At 44.6% G+C, this 24,244-nt stretch overlaps 1 pseudogene; it reads right to left on the bottom strand.

Annotated features, from left to right (window-relative positions):
• Positions 1-274: 274 nt before the first annotated feature.
• The window catches only part of LOC115082680, a 54,691-nt pseudogene continuing 30,721 nt past the window's right edge, over positions 275-24,244 (bottom strand).

Raw genomic sequence — 24,244 nt, forward strand, 5'->3', positions numbered from 1 at the left:
AGCTGTAAGTCCTCCCACATCATTTTTAATTGTGTGAGAGAGAGAGGGGGGTGTCACACACAGCTGCAAGCTTTGTTTAGGGCAGTGGTTCTCAAAAGGTGTGTAAGGACACAATGGTGTGTGCGAGGACCTGGGTGATGTCACAGGCCCAACAAGAGCCTGCTGTCTTCTCAACAGCCCGGGTGGGAGTAAGCCAACGTCTCCTTTATCAGGCCTGACAGAAAGCTACTCTTGCTTCCTTTTCTTTCTGGCCCAGTGGAGGCTGATTCCTCCTTCACCCAGATCCGAGCAAGACATTACCAACTCTAGCCCTTCTGATTCTGAGGTGACACCAACTTTATCTCCCCCTGCTGGGCCTGGAAGTGATGCTGCTGATGCTCTCTTCACGCTGTTGGGGGGGGGGGGGGGGAGGAGTTTGGGATGCTGGGCAAAGAGAGGTGGATGAGAGAGGGAATGTGATGGCTGCTGTGCAGGAAGGGATAAGTGGGGTGTCTGAGCAGGGAGGGGAGAGAGGGAAGAAGGGGGCAGGGAGAGTCGAGCAGGGGAAAGAGGGAACACAGGGAAGGGTGTGGGGAGGAGATGTCGGGAATGCTGGGCGTAAGTGTGAGGGAATGATTAAAAGGGAGCAGTTGGGAGAAATGAGGGCTGATGGGGGCACGGAAGGAGAGTGACGGGTTCAAGAGCCATAATATGTCCATTTTGGGAATGTGCATTTCTTCTGTCTTTGTACTCTGCTTAGTGGATTTCTGTTTCTAGTTCTCCAGTTTTGCACCTCATGCAGAGTGACTTTTTGGGATTTCCATTCCAGTTTTCTTCTCCACATTTGTAATTTGTGGACTCTTATTCTATATTTGGAGAAGGTTGGTGTTGTGTGTGACCAAGGTGAGGTATTTTACTAGCATGTAGGCAATTGTATCAGTCTTTGTTTTCTCAATAGGACATGCATTGGTGATGCACCTCTGCTTTTCATAGGTAGGCCTATTACTGTTTGAGTCCTTGGAGTTAGTGCTGCTATGGTATGGCAAGTTTTCTACACATGTGCTGAGTGCTTTTTTACAGGTTTTATTTACAATGAACCTGGTAGGAGAGGGAGTTTGTGTTCCTGTTACTGAGATGAGACCAGAATAAGAATATTATTTTTGTATGGCAAGCTGTCTGGGGAAATATCCTAGTTCTGCTGTGCACCCATTTTTGGGGGTTGGGGGTTCCTGTGGATGCAGAGTATATGCTTATATTAACCCCATGGTGGTTATGTTTTCAGTGTGTCATGCTTGTGAGCACTGTGTCAGTTGTGTCCCGACCTAGTGCACCTAATGCCCTTGAACAAGCCCTGTGATGGCACTGGTGGATAAATGGGCGTGAATAGTGAAAAAGACAAGGTAGTGGGTGGGAAGCTGGTGCTTGGTTGCATGTGGGAATATGTATGCTCATCTACCCAAAGCAGAGGAATCTTAACTGGGCAGACTGGATGGACCAGTTTGGGCTTTATCTGTCATCCTCTGTATCTAACTATGAGACCAATCACTTGTTCAAGGAATAAACAACAGTAATGGGGCAAAATAGTTTAATGAGTTATTAGAAAGTTTGGTTGACCAGATAAATGACAAGTATTTGTGATTCTTCTTCAAATCAAGTGCATGTTTTCCTAATGGTGGGGGTTGCAGTTATTAAGTAATTGCAATTTTCCTGACTGTTTTAATGGAATGTTATTGGTGTTTTTACATTTGTTGTCTGTACCTCGCTTTGTACATAATTTATAATTCTACACTCTGTTTCCCATGTTTTAACCAATTTGAAATCCAAAAAAGGACAATGCCTATCCCATGACTTTTTAGTTTTCTAAGAAGCTTTTCCTGAGGGACATTGCCAAACTCCTTCTGAAACTCCAAATACACCACATCTACTGGTTTACTTTTATCCATATGTTTATTCACTCCTCAAAAAAATATAGCAGATTTGTGAGGCAAGACTTCACTTGTGTAAATCCATGCTGGCTGTGACCCATTAGTTCAGTCTGTCCATATACTCTGTCATTTTATGCTTTATAATAATTTCCACGATTTTTCCTGGTACAAGTCAGTCTCACCGGTCTATAGTTTCCCGGATCACCATTGGAGCCCTTTTCATACTTTAGGGTTATATTTAGTCACCATCCACTCTTCAGGTACAACAGATGATTTTTATGATAGGTTACAAATTACTTGTAACATGACTGAAATTTCATTTTTTATTTCCTTCAGAACCATGGGGTTTATATCATCTGGTCTAGGTGATTTGCTACTCTTCAGTTTGTCAAACTGGTCTACTACATCTTTCAAGTTCACCGTGATTTGGTTAGTTCATCTGAATTGTCACCCATGAAATCCGTCTCCGGAATGGGTATCTCCCCAAAATCCTTCTCGGTAAACACCGATGCAAAGAAGTCACGTGGTCTTTCTACGATGGCTTTATCTTCCCTATAGATAATTTTTAAGAACCGCATGCGTTTGCCGCACGCGCACATGGAAGCAGTGATTTTATAACATATGAGCGTCTATGCACATAGACGAGCACATGTTATAAAATTGGCTATAGATGTCTACATGTGCGCACTCCTTTATATTGACATTTGCATGTGCACACAAATGCCGTCTTGAGCGCGTAAGAGGGGGGAATTTTAATAGATACGCGTGCCAACGCAATTACCTGTTTCTCCAGTTTGTTCCCAGTTTTCCCCAGTAAAGGAGAAAACTTCCTAAACCCCCTAGCTAACTTGCCTACCTTTTACCCGACCCTTAAAACCCCGCTGACTAGCATTGTTTTTATTGTTTTACTACTTACACGTCGTCCATAGCAGAAGTAAACTTAAGTGGTAAGGGACACCGGCGCGAGCTTGTGCATGAACATACTTACGTGCAGATTTCATGGCACAGTCTCAGCCCACCCATGTCCCGGCTATTCCCCAACACTTTTTTAAGCTTTTTAATTAGTGCGCATATGACGAGATATGCACATACTCGCGTGGTTTATATAATCCATGCGGCACACGCCAGGCGGAGTCACGCACATATCTCCCGGCTTTGTGAGAGTAGTACTTTTAAAATCTACCAGTAAGTGCCCTTTAACCCCTTGATCATCTAATGGTCCAACCAACTTCCTCGCAGGCTTCCTGCTTCAGATATATTTTTTAAAGTTTTTATTATGAGGTTTTGCCTCTATAGCAAACTTCTTTTCAAGTTTTCTTGTAGCCTGTCTTATCAATGTTTTAGATTGAACTTGAAAATGCTTATGCTTTTTTCCTATTTTCACCTCACCTTTTAACCATACCGGCAATCATTTGGCCTTCCTTCCACTTTTCTTAATGCATGGAATTCATCTGGACTGCACTTCTATGATGGAAGTTTTTAATAATGCACCCGCTTAACCTTTGAATTCAGCAGCGAGGTTAGTGTCATCTTCTAAACGTTTTGATCGAATTACACCAATTCTATGTAGACTTCATTGGCTTCCTATGGCGGAACGTATAATTTTCAAGATAGGAATGATTATTTTTAAATTACGCGCATCTTCCTCTGATTTTTGGTTTAACGCCTTATTTCGGATCCATAAGCCAGCTAGAGTACTTAGGTCTTCACAACTCAATTTACTCGAAGTCCCTTCAGTGAGATTAGCCCATTTACATTACACAAGAGAAACATCTTTCTCCATAGCGGCACCTAATTGCTGGAATATGATTCCTTATGAACTACGATCTATTGAGGATGTTAAAAAATTTAAAACTGCCTTTAAGGAATATTTGCTGAATTGTGTGTATAATTGCTGAAGGTAATACTTCAACAATTTAATGCATAAGGTAATGAATATCAGATAATTTTTCATCAGTTTGTTTCTATAAAACTATTTTATTTGTATTTGTTTTTGTCTGTGTTGCTTTTATTATGTGTGTGCATTTTGTATATCGCCTAGGCCTAACAGTGTTAGGCGATTAATAAATTATAAAAATGAAATGAAAAAATGAAATGAAGCTGCACCTTTCAGTTTTTTTCTATTCTCATTTTATCACATTTTTCCCTTTGAAAATTTAGCACTAGGGCCATGGATTTACTTACTGTACCCCGTCCAGTCATTAATTTATTTATTTATTTGTGGTTTTTATATACCGGACTTCGTAGGATAACATCAGTTTGGTTTACATTATAACTTCAAAATCAGCAAAACAGAGGCTTTTCATAGAACTTATAGGAAAACAGTGAGTAAAATAAAATTAAATAAACTATACAATGAACGAGACTTAAATAGAGGTTGTTGGATAACTGAGATGATATTGAGAGAAATGATTGGGGGATGGATTGGGGGGAAAGAAAGAAAGGGGGTAGAGGGGGATGAAGATGGACAGAATGTATAGAGGGGATAGGGGTTGTATCTTTATCTATATTTATACTAACTATAATGTATGCTAATTATAATTGTATTTAAATATGTTTTATGTTAACCCATATGTACAGTATAACCCTGGTTTCCCACACCCTCTAATCCACCTCCCCTTCCTCCCCCCCCCTCCCCTGTTCATTGTTTATTGTATCAGTTTCATTGTAAAGCCCTGTTGGCTATTTTATAGTTCTATGGAAACCGATGTGATGTTTTCCTAACGAATATCGGTACACAAAACCTTCAAAATAAATAAAATAAATAAATAAATAAATGAAGAGTTGAAAGGGTTGCATGGGGGAGGGAAAGGAGGAGTTGCATAGATTGTTGTGATCATTATTGCCAAGCGGCCCCATCACCGTTGCATCTCTCACCAAATCCTGCGCTCCACTAAGAATTAGATCTAAACTTGCTCCCTTTCTGAACTAATTGCTCTATAAAACTGTCATTTATTCTATCCAGGAATTTTATTTCCCTAGCATGTCCTGATGTTACATTTACCCATTCAATATTAGGGTAATTGAAATCTCCCATTATTACTGCACAGCCAATTTTGTTAGCTTCCCTAATTTCTCTTCACATTTCATCATCTGTTTCATTATTTTGGCCAAGTGAACATAAGAACATGCCATACTGGGTCAGTCCAGGGGTACATCAAGCTCAGCATCCTGTTTCCAACAGTGGCCAATCCAGGCCATAAGAACCTGACAAATACCCAAAAATTAAGTCTATTCCATGTTACCGTTGCTATTAATAGCAGTGGCTGCTTTCCAAGTCAACTCAGTCAACAGCAGGTAATGGACTTCTCCTCCAAGAACTCATCCAATCCTTTTTTAAACACAGCTATACTAACTGCACTAACCACATCCTCTGGCAACAAATTCCAGAGTTTAATTGTACGTTGAGTAAAAAAGAACTTTCTCCAATTAGTTTTAAATGTGCCCCATGCTAACTTCATGGAGTGCCCCCTAGTCTTTCTATTATCCAAAAGAGTAAATAACCAATTCACATCTACCCGTTCTAGTCCTCTCACAATTTTAAACATCTCTATCATATCCCTCCTCAGCCATCTCTTCTCCAAGCTGAAAAGTCCTAACCTCTTTAGTCTTTCCTCATAGGGGAGCTGTTCCATTCCCCTTATCATTTTGGTAGCCCTTCTCTGTACCTTCTCCATCGCAATTATATTTTTTTGAGATGCGGTGACCAGAATTGTACACAGTATTCAAGGTGCGGTCTCACCATGGAGCGATACAGAGGCATTATGACATTTTCCGTTTTATTCACCAATCCCTTTCTAATAATTCCCAACATTCTGTTTGCTTTTTTGACTGCCGCAGGACACTGAACCGATGATTTCAATGTGTTATCCACTATGACGCCTAAATCTCTTTCTTGGGTTGTAGCACCTAATATGGAACCTAACATTGTGTAACTATAGTATGGGTTATTTTTCCCTATATACATCACCTTGCACTTATCCACATTAAATTTCATCTGCCATTTTCATGCCAATTTTCCAGTCTCACAAGGTCTTCCTGCAATTTATCACAATCTGCTTGTGATTTAACTACTCTGAACAATTTTGTATCATCTGCAAATTTGATAATCTCACTCGTTGTAGAATGTAGTATACTCCTTTTGCTATACTCTTCCCCAACACACATGGGATTTTTCTCCATAAAGATTCTATTGCGCATTTAGATGGTAACTTTTAAACAGTCACACAGTCATACAAGTATGCGCGTATGGTGGCTCACACGAATGGATGCAGCCATTTTATAACATAGCCACGTATATACACATAGGGGTAGATTTTAAAAGAAGCGCGATCAGCCTACTTTTGCTTGCGCATCAGACTCAAGCAAAAGTACGCTGGATTTTAGTAGATACGCGCGGAGCCGCGCGTATCCACTAAAATCCTGGATCGGCGCGCGCAAGGCTATCGATTTTGTATAGCCTGCGCGCGCCGAGCCGCGCTGCCTCCCCCCGTTCCCTCCAAGGCCGCTCCGAAATCGGAGCGGCCTCGGAGGGAACTTTCCTTTGCCCTCCCCTCACCTTACCCTCCCTTCCCCTACCTAACCCACCCACCCGGCCCTGTCTACACCCCCCCCTTACCTTTGTCGGGGGATTTACGCCTCCCGGAGGGAGATGTAAATCCCCGCGCGCCAGCGGGCCTCCTGCGCGCCGGGCCGTGACCTGGGGGCGGGTACGGAGGGCGCGGCCACGCCCCCGGGCCGTAGCCACGCCCCGTACCCGCCCCTAAAACGCTGCCGACACGCCCCCGCAACGCCGCGCGCTCCGGCCCCGCCCCCCGACACGCCCCCCTCCGAGAACCCCGGGACTTACGCGAGTCCCGGGGCTCTGCGCGCGCCGGGAGGCCTATGTAAAATAGGCTTCCCGGCGCGCAGGGCCCTGCTCGCGTAAATCCGCCCGGTTTTGGGCGGATTTAGGCGAGCAGGGCTCTGAAAATCTACCCCATATGATATAAAATTGGATGTACGAGCATACATGTGCGTGCAATTTTGTATGGCCATGCGCTTGTGTGTGCAATTGCCGGTTCTACTGCGTAAGTGGTGGGGGGGGGGGTTAGATATGCACATTCACATAATTACCAGTTTCCCCAGTCCATTCCCAGTTCACCCAGGTAAAGGCTTCCAACCTGATAAACCCCCATAATTAACCTTCCTCCTTTTTACCCTATTTGCCCCGACTCTTCAAAGCCCACTGACTATCTCTGATTTTCTTATTTTAAAGCTTTCATGCCATCCATAGCAGAAGTAAAGCTATGTGATAGGGAACCCTGGTGCACGCTTCTGGGTCTAAAAACACACACATTTCAAGTGACCTTCCCGGAATGCCCATGTCCCGCCCATGCTCCACCCAGACCATGCCATTGACCCGCCCCCTTTTTTACTTTTCTATTTGTGGGCGTACCAGAACATACATGCATACTCTGGTGCTTTTTAAAATCCATGCAGTGTGTGTCAGTCTGAGATACACGCGTTTCTTCCGGCTTTGGCACGCACCAAGCTTTTCAAATTTACCTGTTAGTCTCTTGTAGAATCCTTATTCTGTTAGACTATATGTCATCCCAGACATGAAGCACAACCCAACCCCTCCACCAAGCTGCTCCTACCTATCATTGTGATATAATTTGTACCTTGATATGGCACTATCTCATTGGTTCTCATCCTTCCACTATTTCTTTGAGATGCCAATTATCTATCAGTCACTGCTATACTCTCTAATTCTCCCATCTTCTTAGACTTTTGGCATTGGCATACAGATATTTCAAAGTGTGTTTTTTCCTTGTATTAACAACCTGCTTTTCAGTTGACAGGAATAATTTAGAATCTTTTTGGATTGCTATTTATAGCAAATACACAAACTTTAAGCCATGTCCTACATTTTGGCTTGTTTTTTTTTTTATAACAAACACGTATACACAGTAAAGAATATACTCTAATAGTTTACCTTTCCCCAAAACATTTTAAGTTCTAAAATTTCCCAAAGCAATACTTTCTGATCCTCTTCAGCTATCAGCAAGATGATCCTCTCCTCTCAGTGCTCCTACTGGATTGTGAATCCTCACACATTCCTAATCGTGGCCACCCTGGTCCCACCTTCATCCTACACTCATCTATTTTCTCTGCATAGGAGGTGCGGAAGTTTTGTAGTGGTAATTTCCAATGTTTTTAACATCCATTTATTCAGGGAAATATCATAGAAAATGTTCCCCTTGATGAATGGATACCGGGCAATCACATAATGCCTAAAAGGTTATTTTTAAATAATGCTGGTTTACTTTTCCAAAAAAAATCCTGAAATACAGTTTGGCCCTGTCAGCTCACAGGCTGATCTGGGAGAGGGAGTTAGAAAAACAGGAGTGGATCAAAACTACATTATTCCCTGAATGTGGCTTAGTTTTAGTGATTATGAAACAGAATATGAAATCCTGTGATGTTCAATTCAACTCATCTATTTTCCAAATTATTCTAGCCTGTCTTTGAACACATCCCCTTTCCTTCCATCCCAAAACATTTTTCCTCATGTGAAGAAACACAAAAAGGGGTTGAAATAGCACAAGAGCTTTTCTCAAGTGAGAAATCATAAAGACAAAATGAATGTAACATTAAATTGCTTTGATTACCTCGAAAAATAATTGTCAAATTTAATGGGACATTAACACCATGGTGATGAAGAAGAAATCCTTTGTCATTTAGTTTTTTTAGAATATTGTTTCCCAATTAAATGCTCCCTTGTATTCAGGTCTGGCCTGAGCAGAATAATGTAGCACTTGGGGATGAATATGCAGCCCAGCAATCCAGCACTCGAAGCCAAGATGGCAAAGATCTCCACTGCCACCATGTATTTGCCTTTGGTGCTCAGGTACGCTGGGATGTAGGAGACCCAAACACTGCAGAACACCATCATGCTGAAAGTGATAAACTGGGCATCATTGAAACTGTCAGGCAACTTCCTTACTAGGAAAGCCACAATGAAACTTAAGAGAGCCAAGAAGCCCATGTACCCAATCACACTATAAAATGCAATGGTGGACCCCTCGTTACACTGAAGTATCATCTTCCCAGGTTCAGACTGTGTGTCATAGTCTGGGAATGGAGGAGAGATGAGTAGCCATGCAGTGCATATCACAACTTCACCCAAGGAGCAGAGAAGGACTAGAGAGCTGGAGACTCGTGTTCCTACCCACTTCCTTAACTTGCTGCTGGGCTTGGTGGCATTGAAAGCAATGACTACCATGATGGTTTTTCCCAGCACAGAAGAAACAGCAATTGTAAAAATGATCCCAAAAGCAACTTGTCGGAGCAAACAGGTCACTCTTCCAGGACGGCCGATGAATATCAAAGAGCAGAGAAAGGACAGCATGAGACAGAAGAGGAGGACATAGCTAAGGTCCCGGTTATTGGCTTTCACTATGGGTGTGTCCTGGTATTTAAGAAAGATTGCTAGCACTAGGGCAGTTATGATGGAGAAGAGAATAGCAATGGAAGCCAAAGCTGCAGCCAAGGGATCCTTGTAGGACAAAAAGTCTATGACTCTTGGGAGGCACTCATCCTTCTTCTCACTGGGCCATTGATCTTCAGGGCACTTCATGCAATTCTCTGCATCTATAGAAAACAACACATGTAAACTCTTATTTCCATACACATCTTTATTCCAAAAATTCAGACATTTTAAAAAAAATGGAGACTCAAGATAGGAGTTTCAATATTATATGCATATGTAAGTTTCATTTTCATTTATTAAAATTTTATATCCCACCTTTAAAACCTGTTATTCAGGTTTCAATAAAAAAAATCATAATTAGTCAATTAAACTGAACATAAACAATAAAAGCAGAAACCCATAAGACAATATGTAACTCCATCTCCCTCTGCTGGGTTAACATTGATGGGCCATAAAAGGATTGTTACTTTTGAAACTGGATCACTCCAGCTAGCTCATACAAGTCTCTATTCTCCCAGGGCCTGAATCTTTTGTTAGTGAGGGGAAAGGATCATCCTTCGGGGCCTGGAGTGACAGGAGTGACTGTTGCACGTCCCGGCCACACCAGGACCACGCCCGGGCCTGCTCATCTTGCCTGTGCTCCTGCATTCACAGCATTTTGTGGTGGCGGCCCCAGGCCGTTTCTGGCCTTCGACTTCCCAGCGCTCCTCTCGCCATCCTCCTTCGTGTTGGGTCTGCCCCTAGGTGTGCACACGCGGACTGCCCAGCCCTTTAAAGGGCCCAAGGTGGGAAATCGCTCTGCAGTGTGCATCGATGATGTCACCTAATCACCGTATAGAAGGTGAGGCCCTTTCCCCAGAACCTCGCCTTGGCAATCGGGTCATCACCTCAGTGTGAAGCTAGTTGCCGTCCTTGTTCCTGTGCTTGTTCCAGTGTTCCTGCGTTCCTTGTTCCTGTGCTTGTTCCAGTGTTCCTGCGTTCCTTGTTCCTGTGCCTTTTCCAGTGTTCCTGCGTTATTCCTGTGTTCCAGCATCTGTTTTGAGTTTCATTGTTCCTGAGTCCTGTCCTCGTCTCGCTACCCAGGTTGTATCCTTTCGGACTGATACCTGGAACTGACCTCTACTTGCCTTTGACTACGCTCGGACTTATGTTCTTATGTTCTTATACCTGGAACCGACCCTCGCTTTGGCTGACCATTCTTGGATGGATAAACTGGCTTTGACCCTTGTGCTCTAATCGGACACTCTCTTCGCTCCTCCTGTGAACACCAGGCTCGTCTGCTTTGTCACTACCCGCAGCCTTCTTCGAGCTGGACTACTAGGCACTGCCTATCCTACCTGGAGGACCTTCAGTTCCTGTCTTGTTCCCGTGGTCTCCGATACTCTCAGTTCCAGTCTAGCTCGTCTGTTCGCCGACAGCCACACACCTCTTCTCTTGGTGGGCACAACTCTTCGTCATCTCTCCAGGAGACCCCCAGAGGCCCACCTAAGCCCAGGCCGTCCAGAAATCCAAGAGCTCAACCCGCAGAGCCCCCGGACCGGTATTGGTGAAGTTCCTGACAGCCTCTGTCTCCTTGTGTGCTACGCCTCCTGGCGACAGGCGCCCTCTGGGATCCCTCAGAGGGCCGTACCAATCCTGCGCCAAGCCAAAGGTCCACCTCCATCGCAAAATATAACCTTTTCCCTGGGAGAGATACCCTTCCTTTCTCACTGTAAGAGCTTCAAGTGCCAATAAAACACCAGAGACTCTGAGTGCCCAAAAATAATTTTACTGATGATGAATCAAAATGTGTATATGGCACAGTTAACACCATCCTCAGCATCACAGATGATCTTTACCTTTCATATTCTTATGCCTCTATCTGTGCATGGTGTTGCATCTGTCGGTCACAGATGGCTGCGACTGCTCTGCTTTACCTCTTTTCTACTCTTTTCCTCCTCCTTGGGCAAGATGGCTGCCTCTGGTGCCGAATGCTGAAACCCTTGGCATCTCCAACTCAGCATGGGTATCCCAGTCCGCTATGCCTCTTCCCGTAGCCTCCTAGGGCGCGCGTGTGCACGTTGCCTACGCTCAAATACACGTCATGGCGGGAACCTCAGGGCCATCCCCACCGCATGATGTCGATACCTCTGGGTATTTAAAGCCTCCATTATGCTACCATCTTTGAGTTAGCAAGGACTTCAATTTAAGCTTCTCTGACCGCTCTAAGCTGCTTGCTTAGATGCTTCGCTATCCTCCGGGGATCTCACTCCTTACGAAGCTCTAGGCACCCGCTCCTCTGGGGTCTCTGGCTTCCAACCACCCTTCGGGGTTTCTACTAACTAGACAACCGCTCCTTGGGGCTCGCTCTCTCTTTCTGTTTATTTCAGGATTCTGAACTAACAGGTACTCGCTCCTCGAAGGCTTACCAGTCTGTGTATCCTGCACCACGGACATTCGGTCCCACTGTCTTCATCGCCAGGAAGACGCCGCACTATGCTCCTTTGAGTACCTCTATGATCCGGTGCTCCAATTCCACCCACCAGGCTCGGCCTTGCCCGCATTGCGGGCTCCTAGCTATCTTGAACATCTGGGTGAGTCTTCTAAATCTGAGACTGTCTGAACATATTGGCACCTTGCGGACTTCAGTGCCTTTCCTTCCTGCATCATACCATCTATCTACAGCAGTACAATAAAGCTTTCTACCTACAAGTGTCTGCTCTCTGAGGTTAGCCTATTGCTGTGGTTCCCCACGGGGCCACTCCCTGAGGGTGAAGTCATGTCCACTGTGACTAAGAGTTCACACAATGCCACAAACACAACACATGGATCTCTTATTACCAGGGCTGGGAACAGTCACCATCCAGGACTTGGATTTAATAAGGTTCCCAGATGGGCAGGTATCCTTTCTCGGGCAGGAACAATCCCTCCGAAGCTGGTCTAAAAGGGTGAAACACAGTCTCTGCACAGAGTCCCAATCTCTCTCCTAGGGTGAAGACTTCAAGTGGGTATTCTCAATGGGGCGGATTTTAAAAGGAGCGCGAATAGCCTACTTTTGTTTGCGCTCCAGGCGCAAACAAAAGTACGCTGGATTTTAGTAGATACGCGCGGAGCCGTGCGTATCTGCTAAAAACCTGGATCAGCGCGCGCAAGGCTATGGATTTTGTATAGCCGGCGCGCGCCGAGCCGCGCAGCCTACCCCCGTTCCCTCCAAGGCCGCTCCGAAATCGGAGCGGCCTTGGAGGGAATCCTCTCACGCCCTCCCCTCACCTTCCCCTCCCTTCCTCTACCTAACCCACCCGCCCGGCCCTGTCTACACCTCCCCTTTACCTTTCTCCGGGGATTTACGCCTCCCAGAGGGAGGCGTAAATCCCCGCGCGTGAGCGGGCCTCCTGCGCGCCGGGCAGCGACCTAGGGGCGGGTACGGAGGGCGCGGCCACGCCCCCGGACCGCCCCCGGGCCGTAGCCACGCCCCCGTACCTGCCCCCAAAACGCTGCCGACACCCCCCCGAAACGCCGCGACGACCGGGCCCGCCCCCGACACGCCCCCGACACCCCCCCCTCGGAGAACCCCGGGACTTACGCGAGTCCTGGGGCTCTGCGCGCGCCGGTAGGCCTATGTAAAATAGGCTTCCCGGCGCGCAGGGCCCTGCTCGCCTAAATCCGCCCGGTTTTGGGCGGATTTAGGCGAGCAGGGTCTTAAAATCCGCCCCAATATGTCTCAATTTGGTCTGATTCGCGTTTCTGCTCTCTCCTGTCTCACTTTCTCTCTTGAACTCTCTCAATCCCTCGAATCCCTCGTACTGTTGTTCGCGCCTGGTGCGCGAACAAAAGTACGCGTGTGTGCAGATTTATAAAATCTGCCCCAATATACTAGATACATCCATGCAGATCCTCATTACAGTTACAAGTATAGTGCTTCCATATTAATTTTAATCAGTAAGTAGTCATATATTTCCTTTGTTTGCTTAAGGTTTTTGTAACATCTCAGAATTAGTCAAACTACAGTTTGCAAAGGATAATATATAGGAAATTAATTAATGCAGAACTCTGTATAACATACAAAGAGAGCATAAATAGATAAACAGAGACATTGATTAACAGACTCTAAATGCTTTGACTGTATACATTTACATTGTAACCCACCTAGTACAGAGAATAGAGCAGGGTATACATTCTTTAAATAAGTAAATAAAATGAAGAATATAGTTTATTTCAATTCTCCTGACTTAGTTCTCCTCCTGTCCATGAGGGCGTTCACTCATTCCAAGTGCAATGGAATCATCAGGTGTCAGACTCAGTCTTTTAGTCTTTGGGTGTCCCAAAGGATCCCATTCTTTCTCCGCTTCTTTTCACCATATTTCTATCTCCCCTAGCAATTGTCATCCAAGATTGTGGCTTCCGACCATCTTTTTATATTGATGACTTCAAGCTCACAGCTTTCATAAACATTAAAAGGTGAATTGTCAAAATGGTATGCTCATAAAATTAAGCATATATGCATGTCAGTATCCTCTACGCGAGCGATCAGTGCTTTACAAGCGTTCAATAAACTCAAATATATCTGCTTTTGTGCACAAATATATGCATGTAAAAAGGGGATGAGAAAGGGGCACCGCGGGGCAGGTCAACACTTATGTACATAAGTTGATATTTTAAAAGACACAAACGCGTATATTACTACACTCAAATAAGTTTACACCTGCTAATTATCAAGTGTAAGTTATAATAAAAGTATTTAATGTTTAAATATAAATATATATTAAATACATTACTGGGTGAGAGGTCTGGATGAACTGGGGCGAGTTCAGGCTTAAGAACCAGGATTGTTTTGATGAGCTACAGGAGAATTGGGTGAACCAGTGGGATAATTGTTAAACTTGTAATTTCACTCATGTACGTATCTTTTAAAATAAACTGATGTTTGTGTGCAAAATCTGACTTATGCAAGTAATTCTTATTTTATTTTCACATGCAAACTATACGCATGTATATATTTAAAATCAGGACGTATGCACGCTCACTGCAGTGATATACATGGTTTTAATATATTGCAGAAATATATGTACTAGCTTTTATATATGCGTATGTTCCTGTGCAAATATATGTGTAATTTATAAACTGCAGAGGCATCATATACACATTTTATAAAATACTTTAGTAAATTTGTGTATGTCCACATACACTCAACACGGGCCTGTGCGCGTACCTTTTAAAGTTATCCTCTAACCATCCCCTGACTTAACTGCTATGAATTATTTTCTTTACCATGTGGCTTCTTGGCTACTAAGCCACAACCTACAAATTAACCCTGCAAAAATGGAAGTACTCTGGTTTAGTACGAGATCAACTATTCCAAAGATAGCACCAGTTATTTGTGGCACTACGATCTCTCTTAAAAGTATTCTAACTGCTTTAAGAATAGAGCTTGATGCGCAACTGTCTATCGTCCATTATATTTTGGCCAAGAACCAGAAATCTTTCTTTTATCTTAGATATATCCATCGGCTCTACCCTCTGTTGGACCCTAGTGATTTGAAGTTATTAACCCACAATTCTGTCATTTCTTAATTAGACTATTGCAACTCTTTAATTCTTGGAATTCCAAATACTCAGTTGAAAGGATTACAGTTACTCCAGAATACTGCCACAAGAGTAATTTATGGTCTTAGAAAATATGATCACATTTCTCCCATCTTACAAAAATTACACAGGCTATCAATCACTTACCAGTTTAGATTTCAAGTTTTGTGTCTAACATTTTCACCTTCTACTCTGGCTCTCTGTTGCACCTCTTAAGTCTTTTGATCCCCTATTCTCCTGCTTGACCTCTAATTTTTTCTCAGATGGGCTGTCTTTAGGTTATTCCTTTAGACTTCACTAGAGCATCTTCTTTCAGTTATAAGTCTCCTACCCTATGGAATTCTCTTCCTTCATCGTCTGTGATGAACTTAAAATTTAGGAAAGAGTTGAAGATTTGGTATTTTAATCAGGCTTTTAATAAATTACATTAATATAATTAGTTTTGCAGCATTCTCTCTTTGTCATCATAGGCTATTGATTTGCTTGCTGTTACCAATCTACTGAGCTAAGATGATTTGTTGTTTTTATTTGTAATGACCCACTAGGCTCATTACCATTAAGGCCCTAGTTTAACTATCTTAGCCAGAAATTTTATAGGTTAGGAAATCAGGGGAGGATCCATTTGGTACTGCCTCTCCCTTTGAGGGTGCTGGGATGGCCTTCACCTGGAGGTTATTCAAGAAGATCCTTCCTAAGAGTCTGAAGGCAGTACCTTTGGTTTGTGAGTGTAGGAGCGTTTTTCCTGTTTTGTATTTTTGGCCTAATTAGAGAATCCAGGCAAGCCCTGCCTGGGGATCCAGAGCAAGACTGGGAGTTTGCATTACCAGTCTACTAACTGGCTGGTTGCTTTTGGGTATTGGGCAGTTTCATTGTAAGAAGCCTTGAAATACTCCTGGGAGTCATATGGGTATACGAAATAGGAATCCTGTCTTTGAGGGTCCCAGGATAAGGAAGACCTGCCATTCTGCAATCTCCTTAGGGACCAGCAGAAAAGTGATGATTTAATTCAAGGACGATCTGGTATTTTTGGAACAAATTTGTGAAAAGGATTTTTGATTAATAGAGCTTGGAGGAGAAGGAACATCAACCACTGTGTGTTTGTGAAAAGGATTTTTGATTAATAGAGCTTGGAGGAGAAGGAACATCAACCACTGTGTGTTCCAGAACATGGCGCGCAGCGCCGGGCTGGCTACCACGCTCCATGTTCCGGTCCGGAGGCTGGTTCAGAGACCGCGGTCACGCCCCCGGAACGCACCCGGGCCGAAACCATGCCCACGATGCTGCCCCCGAAACGCCGCATCACTCGCGACACGCCCCCAAAAAGCCGCGTCACTCGTGGCACGTCCCCAACACCCCCCCCGACACGCCCCTCCATGCAAGCCCCGGGACTTACGTACGTCCCGAGGCTTGCGCGCACCGCCGAGCCTATGCAAAATAGGCTTCGCGCGTGCAGGGGGGGTTTGGGGTAGGTTTTCGGGGGGTACGCGCGTATCTTAAGCGCGTACCCCTTTGAAAATCTACCCCATTTTGTGTGTGCTATTGGGATTGTATTATAGCTGTAGCATGTGCATGTGTGTATCTGTATTGTATGTAGATATTTCATATTTACCTGTTTTGTTGGAAAATTCTCCTTCAGAGCAAGGGATGCAGTCAAAGCAGCAGATCGGCTTCTGACTCTGAAGAACTTTCCTGAATCCAGGAACACAACTCTCAGAGCAGACAGAGCGGGGGGTCTGAGGAGAGACAAAAAAGAGAAATCCAGTCATATTCCATGTTTAGCACTTGATTCTCTTTCTGAGGGACTCTGGGCCTGATTTATTGAGGCTTTTCTCCCATTTTGAGTCCATGGGAAAATAACTTAATAAATGAAGCTCACTATTCTTTCTGATCCCAGAACTTTTAGGGTCTGATTTGCAAACCATTTATGCACAAATCGTGCTCCTATGTGTGTAAATGGCTGTTCTAAAAATTACGAGGGCTCAGTACACATAAAAGTACACGTGAGACACAGTTTGAAGTGAACTGGGGAAAGGCATTGAGTGTAGGGCACTCTTTTCAATTTTAAATTGTTTGCACAGAACTTCACCTGCACATGTTATAATCACAATTGTATGGCTGAGTTTGTTCGCGTACCACAGCACTTACATGTGAGAATTCAAACTGAACTTATGTACATACGTTCACATATACAATTTGGGGTAAAGTCTGTGGCTAGAAGGAACTCCACTCTGCACTGTTGTAAAATGACACTCCCAGTGTACTTACTGCAACATCCTCACATTTTCTGCAGTGAAAAGAGCAGGTGCTACAATGATGTCAGGTAAGATAGTTTTGGTTCAATTTGTTTAGTTCATGTTTGGCCCATTTTGTGGCTGAATTTCAGGTAGTGGGGAGATGGGTTCCACCATCCTATTCAACTTTCTTTATTACCTGCCTTACCATAAGAGTGCTTTACAGAAGGATCTGAGTAAAAGCAAAGCACAAGACCTAGAAGATTATTCTCCCTCCTGCACCACCGCCCCAACTGTTCCCCTGTTCAGGGAATTCTGGATTGTTTGATAAAATTTAATATCATAGAAAGGTAGAACTTAAGAAACTGTTTAAGATGTGATTCCTGGGGTCTTTATTCAGGATTATCAGCCCAGGCATTACATATATATTTACAGTTTTATATTAAAATTACCCTTAAATTAAGTATTATGTGCATTTTATTATTATTGATTTTATTTTTTTCATTTGTACTATTATTATATACAGGATAATATCCAGAAAAGATGTGAGTGGACATGATCTGCAGCTACATTTTCCTGGAAAACTTCTCATGGATATTCAGCAGGACAGTCTCCAGATGAATGTACGCCTAACATTATCTGGATAACTTTTGATGGATAACTTTTAAATCTAACCAGCAAAGTTTGAATATAACTCGTCAGGTGTACAGTTATTTAAGCATGTGTACATGGAGAACTTTAATCTTAACTGGCTATATTCAAACTATAGAATATACAAACTACAGGGATTTATTGTGTTGCTAAATAAACTCTGGTGTCCAGTATCTCTGTGAGGAATCTGTCCAAGGAAACAGTTGGGATACCAACATGGGCAGTACCATTTTTACTTTAAATTTGCAAGTAAGTTTTTGTGGTATAGTGCCTGTGATTTACAGTCAAGTGTTCTGACACTGAGGACAAGTCTCCCAGGGCTTCTGCCCAGGAGGGAAGGGTTAGGCTGGCCATTGTAGTTAGTGATTCAATTATTAGAAATGTAGATAGCAGGGTGGATGGTGGACGTGAGGACCGCCTGGTAACTTTCTTGCCTGATGTGAAGGAGGCAGGCCTCACACATCACCTAGATAGGATTATAGACAGTGTGGGGGAGGAGCTGGCTGTCATGGTACATGTGAGTACCAACGATATAGGGAAATGTGGGAGAGTGGTTCTGGAAGCCAAATTTAGGATTTTAGCTAGAAAGCTGAAATCCAGAACCTCCAGGGTGGCATTCTCTGAAATGCTTCCTGTTCCACATGCAGGCCCCCAGAGGCAGGCAGAGCTTGAGAGTTTCAATGCATGATGAGATGATGGTGCAGAGAAGAGGGTTTCAGTTCTGTAAGGAACTGGGGAAACATTTGGGGAAGTGGGAGACTTTTCTGAAAGGATGGGTTCCATCTTAACCAGAAAGGAACCAAGCTGCTGGCACTAACTTTTAAAAAGGAGATAGAGCAGCTTTTAAACTAGAACAAGGGGGAAGCTGACAGTCACTCAGCAGTGCATGGTTCAGAACTCAAAAATGAAATTCCTGATCTATTAGTTAAAATTTGTTAGCTATCATTAAAATCATCTATTGAACCTGAAGACTGGAGGGTGGCCAATATAACCCAAATATTTGAAAAGGGCTCCAGGAGTGATCTGGGAAACTATAGAACAGTGAGCCTGACTTCAGTGCCGGGAAAAATAGTGGAAAATATTCTAAAGATCAAAATCGTAGAGCATATAGAAAGTCATGGTTTAATGGAACACAGTCAACATTGATTTACCCAAGGAAAGTCATGCCTAACAAATCTGCTTCATTTTTTTGAAGGGCTTAATAAACATGTGGATAAAGGTGAACCAGTAGATGTAGTGTATTTGGATTTTAAGAAGGCATTTGCCAAAGTCCCTCTTGAGAGGCTTCTAAGAAAACTAAAAAGTCATGGGATAGGAGGTGATGAGCTTTCATGGATTACAAACTGGTTAAAAGACAGGAAACAGAGAGTATGATTAAATGGTCAATTTTCTCAGTGGAAATGGGTAAACAGTGGAGTGCCTCAGGGAACTGTACTTGAACTAGTGTTTTCAATATATTTATAATGATCTGGAAAGGAATATGATGAGTTAGGTTATCAAATTTGTGGATGATACAAAATTATTCAGAGTAGTTAAAACACAAGCAAATTATGATACATTACAGGAGGACCTTGCAAGACTGGGAAATTGGGCATCCAAATGGCAGATGAAATTTAATGTGAACAAGTGCAAGGTGTTGCATAAAGGGAAAAATAACCCTTGCTGTAGTTACACGATGTTAGGTTCCATATTAGGAGCTACCACCCAGGAAAAAATCTAGGCATCATAGTGGATAATACTTTAAAATTGTTGGCTCAGTGTGCTGCAGCAGTTAAAAAAGCAAACAGAATGTAAGGAATTATTAGGAAGGGAATGGTTAATAAAACAGAAAATGTCATAATGCCTCTATATCATTCCATGTTGAGACCGCACCTTGAATACTGTGTACAATTCTGGTCGCCGCATCTAAAGAAAGATATAGTTTCGATGGAGAAGGTACAGAGAAGGGCAACCAAAATGATAAAGGGGATGGAACAGCTCCCCTATGAGGAAAGGCTGAAGAGGTTAGGGCTAGGGATGTGAATCGTTGTCCTCGATCGTCTTAACGATCGATTTCGGCTGGGAGGGGGAGGGAATCGTATTGTTGCCGTTTGGGGGAGTAAAATATTGTGAAAAATCGTGAAAAATCAAAAAATCAAAAAATCGCAAAACCGGCACATTAAAACCCCCTAAAACCCACCCCCGACCCTTAAATTAAATCCCCCACCCTCCCGAACCCCCCCCCCAAATGACTTAAATAACCTGCGGGTCCAGCGGCGGTCCGGAACGGCAGCGGTCCGGAACGGGCTCCTGCTCCTGAATCTTGTTGTCTTCAGCCGGCGCCATTTTCCAAAATGGCGCCGAAAAATGGCGGCGGCCATAGACGAACACGATTGGACGGCAGGAGGTCCTTCCGGACCCCCGCTGGACTTTTGGCAAGTCTCGTGGGGGTCAGGAGGCCCCCCACAAGCTGGCCAAAAGTTCCTGGAGGTCCAGCGGGGTCAGGGAGCGATTTCCCGCCGCGAATCGTTTTCGTACGGAAAATGGCGCCGGCAGGAGATCGACTGCAGGAGGTCGTTCAGCGAGGCTTCCGGCGCCTCGCTGAACAACCTCCTGCAGTCGATCTCCTGCCGGCGCCATTTTCCGTACGAAAACGATTCGCGGCGGGAAATCGCTCCCTGACCCCCGCTGGACCTCCAGGAACTTTTGGCCAGCTTGTGGGGGGCCTCCTGACCCCCACGAGACTTGCCAAAAGTCCAGCGGGGGTCCGGAAGGACCTCCTGCTGTCCAATCGTGTTTGTCTATGGCCGCCGCCATTTTTCGGCACCATTTTGGAAAATGGCGCCGGCTGAAGACAACAAGATTCAGGAGCAGGAGCCCGTTCCGGACCGCTGCCGTTCCGGACCGCCGCTGGACCCGCAGGTTATTTAAGTCATTTGGGGGGGGGTTCGGGAGGGTGGGGGATTTAATTTAAAGGGTCGGGGGTGGGTTTTAGGGGGTTTTAGTGTGCCGGCTCACGATTCTAACGATTTATAACGATAAATCGTTAGAATCTCTATTGTATTGGTGTTCCATAAACGGTTTAAAGACGATATTAAAATTATCGGACGATAATTTTAAATCGTCCTAAAACGATTCACATCCCTAGTTAGGGCTGTTTAGCTTGAGAAGAGACGGCTGAGGGGGATATGATAGAGGTCTTTAAGATCATGAGAGGCCTTGAATGAGTAGATGTGAATCTGTTATTACAATTTCAAATAATAGGACTAGGAGATAGCAAGTATCACATTTAAGACTAATCGGAGATAATTCTTTTTTACTCAATGCACATTAAGCTCTGGAATTTATTGCCAGAGGAGGTTGTTAGTGCAGTTAATGTAGTTGGATTCAAAAAAGGTTTGATAAGTTCTTGAGGAGAAGTCCATTTACTGCTATTAATTTGACTTAGGGAATAGCCACTGCTATAAATTGCGTCAGTAGCATGGGATCTTCTTGGGTTTTGGGTACTTGCCAGGTTCTTGTGGCCTGGTTTGGCTTTTGTTGGAAACAGGATGCTGGGCTTGATGGACCCTTGGTCTAACCTGAATGGCAATTTTTTATTTTCTTAAAGAACTAGCTAAAGTTTAGTAGTCCAAGGCAACTCTCCTAAATGACAATGTTTTCTTTGATCAGTTTTTCTACAATATTTCCGACTTGTCTTATACTGTCCAAAGACTATCTTAAATGATGTCAATAATAAGTGTCTCTTTGAAGAGTAGAGCCCGCCCGACACTGTCAGTGTTTCGATGCTCTATGCCTACTTCAGGGGCCAGAGAGCTGAACAATTATAAATATATTAACATTATTAAATGTATATTTCCCCCAGAGAAGTAGCAAAATACAAACAAAAATGTACTTGTATGACATAACTTGCTTCACGATGCTGCTTTGTTAGTCAGAATCCATTATTGCTAGTTGAGCTGTTGCGTCTGTCGGACACAGATGGCTTCGTCCTACATGCCTCAACTCTATTTCTGCATTATCCCACCAGCCTCAGGAGAATGGCATCCATAGTATCTCCTTGCTGCACCCTCCAGCGTCCCCAGAGCGGCTATGGCGCGGCATCCTGTCATGTTCTACCTGAGGGTCTCCTAGGGCGCACACGCGCGCATGCCTCACGTCTTTATTGCAGTGTTGGCGTGAACCTCGGGGGGCGTCCCCCTCGAGTGACGTCACTGTTTCCGACTAATTAGCCTGCCCATTTGCTAACCACCATTGAGTTTGCAAGGATTGGATTTGTCCGGTCTAAGCTGCTTTGCCGCTTCTCTCTGCTGCTGGAAGCTCTCTACACCATCCGGGGTTCTACTAACTTGGGTACCCGCTCCTCGGGTGCCCTTTGCCTATCCTGAATCCAGGTACTCGCTCCTCGAGGGCCTGTGTGTCTATCATGGTGCCTGCTGCCAAGTCTTCTGCCTGCTGGGAACTCTATCATTACAGCTACAAGAGAGTGAGTACTAACATCTCCAGTGTTTCTCACCTACAGCTCCTCACTGCATCGGAGCCTTACACCACCATTGTGGGATGGGTCTCCTCCGCCGAGGATCCCAAACTGTTGCTACAGAAACTCCTCTCTACTGCCACCTCTGGTGAACTCTATAAGCTGCATAATAAAGTTATTATCTCTGTGTTTGTGCATCTGAATCTAGCCTGGTGCTACAGTTCCCCACGGGGCTCTTCCCCGCAGGAGTCACTATCACTGTTGCCCTAAGAATCCACCAAACACCTTGTAAACACAACAGATTGCTAACTCCATGGATTCGACTCAGCTCACCACATTGCAGGCCATTCCAGGCCTGGCCCAGCAAATCTCCGAACAACAGAACTTGCTGGATAGCTTGACTGTGGCCTTCTACTACCTCAGGTAAAGAAGAAACACCACCAGAAGTGATGGTTTAGACTGTTATATCTCTCTCTGCTCCTACACGCTTCTCATGGGAAACCTGGAGATGTAGAGGATTCATCAACCAATGCTGTATGCATTTTGTTCTTCAACCTAACCATTTTCCCACAGCTTATGCCAAGACCACATACATCCTGTCTTATTTGGACAGAAGAGCACTATCTTGGGCTTCTCCGCTGTGGGACCGCAATGACTATTCAAATCCATTTTTGACGACCCTGCCAGGTACACAACCACAGGATTTATATTTGGTTCATCTCAAGCAAGGTGATAAACCTTTACCCGACTTCCCCATCGAGTTTAAGACTTTGGCTTCAGAGTTGAATTGGGACAAGATGCCTGAAGACTCTTTTCTTTGAAGGCCTGAACTCCCAGCTGAAAGATGAAATGGTGGCTCGAGAAATGCCTGTGACTTTGGAGGACCTGATGAAGTTAGCCACAAGGATTGACCACTGACTTCGGGATAAGGTTCAAGAGGTCAAGGGCTCCAGGAGACCTAGCCAGGGAGAAATCTGAGTCAAGACTATACCCAAGCTTACTCAGTTTAATTTAGTTGCTGGCGATGTTGAACCTATGCAACTAGGCTGCAGTCACCTGACTTCTAAAGAGAGAAGAACGTGGAGAAGATTAGGCCTCTGCATATATTGTGGACAAGCTGGACACACAGTACTAGGGATGTGAATCGTTTTTTGACGATTTAAAATATCGTCCGATATATTTTAAATCATCAAAAATCGTTAGGGCCACGATACAATAACAATTCCCCCAATTTATCGTCAAAAAATCGTAAATCGGGGGAAGGGGGAGGGGAAGGGGGAGGGCGGGAAAACCGCACACTAAAACACCGTAAACCCACCCCCGACCCTTTAAATTAAATCCCCCACCCTCCCGAACCCCCCAAAATGCCTTAAATTACCTGGGGCTCCAGCGGGGTCCGGAACGGCCTCCTGAAATCGAATCGTGTTGTCTTCAGCCGGCGCCATTTTTGCGCCGCCATTTTGCAAAATGGCGACGCAAAATGGCGCCGGCCATAGACCAACACGATTCGACTGCAGGAGGTCGTTCCGGACCCCCGCTGGACTTTTGGCAAGTCTTGTGGGGGTCAGGAGGCCCCCCCAGTTGGCCAAAAGTACCTGGGGGTCCAGCAGGGGTCCGGGAGCAATCTCCTGCAGCGAATCGTTTTTCCGTACGGAAAAACGAGCGATCTCCTGCAGCGAATCGTTTTTTCCGTCCAGAAAAACGATTCGCTGCAGGAGATCGCTCCCGGACCCCCGCTGGACCCCCAGGTACTTTTGGCCAGCTTGGGGGGGGCCTCCTGACCCCCACAAGACTTGCCAAAAGTCCAGCGGGGGTCCGGAACGACCTCCTGCAGTCGAATCGTGTTGGTCTATGGCCAGTGCCAATTTTGCGTCGTCATTTTGCAAAATGGCGGCGCAAAATGGCGCCGGCTGAAGACAACATGATTCAATTTCAGGAGGCCGTTCCGGACCCCCGCTGGAGCCCC

Source organism: Rhinatrema bivittatum, unplaced genomic scaffold (assembly GCF_901001135.1).
Source record: "Rhinatrema bivittatum unplaced genomic scaffold, aRhiBiv1.1, whole genome shotgun sequence".
NCBI lineage: Eukaryota > Metazoa > Chordata > Amphibia > Gymnophiona > Rhinatrematidae > Rhinatrema > Rhinatrema bivittatum.